At 56.7% G+C, this 1,583-nt stretch overlaps 1 protein-coding gene across 1 annotated transcript in view; it reads left to right on the forward strand.

Annotated features, from left to right (window-relative positions):
* LOC104513476 (LIM/homeobox protein Lhx8) overlaps positions 1–521 on the forward strand; it is an 11,694-nt gene extending 11,173 nt beyond the window's left edge. The window contains exon 7 of the mRNA XM_010156836.1: positions 510–521. The gene's annotated coding sequence lies outside the window, so the exon portion shown is untranslated. The remainder of the gene's footprint in view (positions 1–509) is intronic.
* Positions 522–1,583: the final 1,062 nt, after the last annotated feature.

Below are 1,583 nucleotides of genomic sequence, written 5' to 3' on the forward strand. Positions count from 1 at the left end.
AGTTGATTCAAGGCAGGAAATGGAGTTGGTCAGATGTGCTGAAAATGATGGCAACCAGAAACTACATTGTGAAGCTCCGTACAAACCAGCCCCTTCCTTTCCCTCGCCTGGCCGCCTGCAGCTTGAGGATTTGCAGAGCAGGGCGCCAGTTCTTAGAGGTGAACGCGCCACCAGCAACGCTCGTCTGCAAAGTCCAACTGCAGAGAGGGCGCAGGTGCTGCGCATCGGACACTATGGGCTGAAGGGAAACCCCTTTTCAGCCCCAGTTTGTGAGCAGGGGCTGTTCCATTACCGTTTCCTTCTGCGGGATCTCAGCCAGAGCACTCGCTGCTGCCTGCACCCTGCCCCAGCCGGGCTGCAGCACGACGGCACTACCCGTGCCAGCGGGGAAACCGAGGCAGCCTCTCCCTCTGCAGCGGGCACCGGTGCCGGGAGGGAGAGCGCCCGAGCGAGGGGCACAGTAGCTACACGTGTCCCGCAACAAACTGCAACTAAAGCTGAGCAGCCAGGCTGCAGCCCGCCAAACGGTGACACTGATCGGCACCCGGGCCTGCAGGGAGACCGGTACAGCACAGCGTTCCCTTGGGTAACAGGTTGCCGGAGAGAACAAACCTTGCAGAAGAAGCAGGAGCCCTAGAGACGCCTGGCCATCAGATCGCTGGTGCACGGGAGACAACGCAGGCGAGGCTCCGAGTTCATCTGGCTGTGGGCTGAAGGCTCTGTGGCATGCAGCCAGCGTTAGACTTACGTGTAATATGAATGGCAGGAAAAGCATGTGAGAAAGAAAACACATCACGCTGCAAACGTGGTTAAAAGAAGGCAAGAAAGCAATTTTGTTAGTAAGCCTGACGTTTTCTGAAAGACAACATGAGACACTGAGGAAGTTTAAAAAATAAGCCAGCTTTACTGAAAATAACTACGTACATGAGACACATAGCTAAGGTCCTCCATGCTCCAAAAGCACCTTACCACAACTTTTGTATTACAAAAGTATCTTCCAGCATCTGGGAACCCGCTGGTAGATGCTGCAGGGTGACAGCCAATCACCCACAGGAACATCCACGGATGTGCTGGACATCCACGGCGCTTTACTGCTGCCGCTGGTTTCTGCCAGTCCGAGCTGAGTTACCGTGATGCTGCACAGGCCAAAAAGCACCCTGACTTTCCCTGCCAAATCAGCAAACAGACCAGATAGAAATGGAACCTTTCGTGAAGATCCGCTGTAAACCAGCAGTGTCTTTTAGCTCTTCCAGCCGACTGTTCCTGAGCAGGCTGCTCCCTCTTCTTGTGTCGCGTGGCCTCGCTCAGCCCAGCCCCAGACTGGGCTCAGGGGACACCAGGATCCCTCTGGAGCTCCTCTCACAGCTCATCTCTCACTCTCTAGTTGGGGCTGAAACTGCCCCCCTCGAAACCCCCTGGGCTGAGCCATTCTCCTCTCTGGATGCATTTGCCCTGTCACAACTGCGCTTTTCCAGCAGCTGCCACCCCCTCCCGGCGCAGACAACTCCCCACCCCTGCCCAGCGCTCATGGGTGCCGTGGCCACCGGCTGTCGGTGTGGCTGGCCAGCACAAACTCACCAGCC

Source organism: Eurypyga helias, unplaced genomic scaffold (assembly GCF_000690775.1).
Source record: "Eurypyga helias isolate BGI_N326 unplaced genomic scaffold, ASM69077v1 scaffold40448, whole genome shotgun sequence".
Classification (NCBI taxonomy): Eukaryota; Metazoa; Chordata; class Aves; order Eurypygiformes; family Eurypygidae; genus Eurypyga; species Eurypyga helias.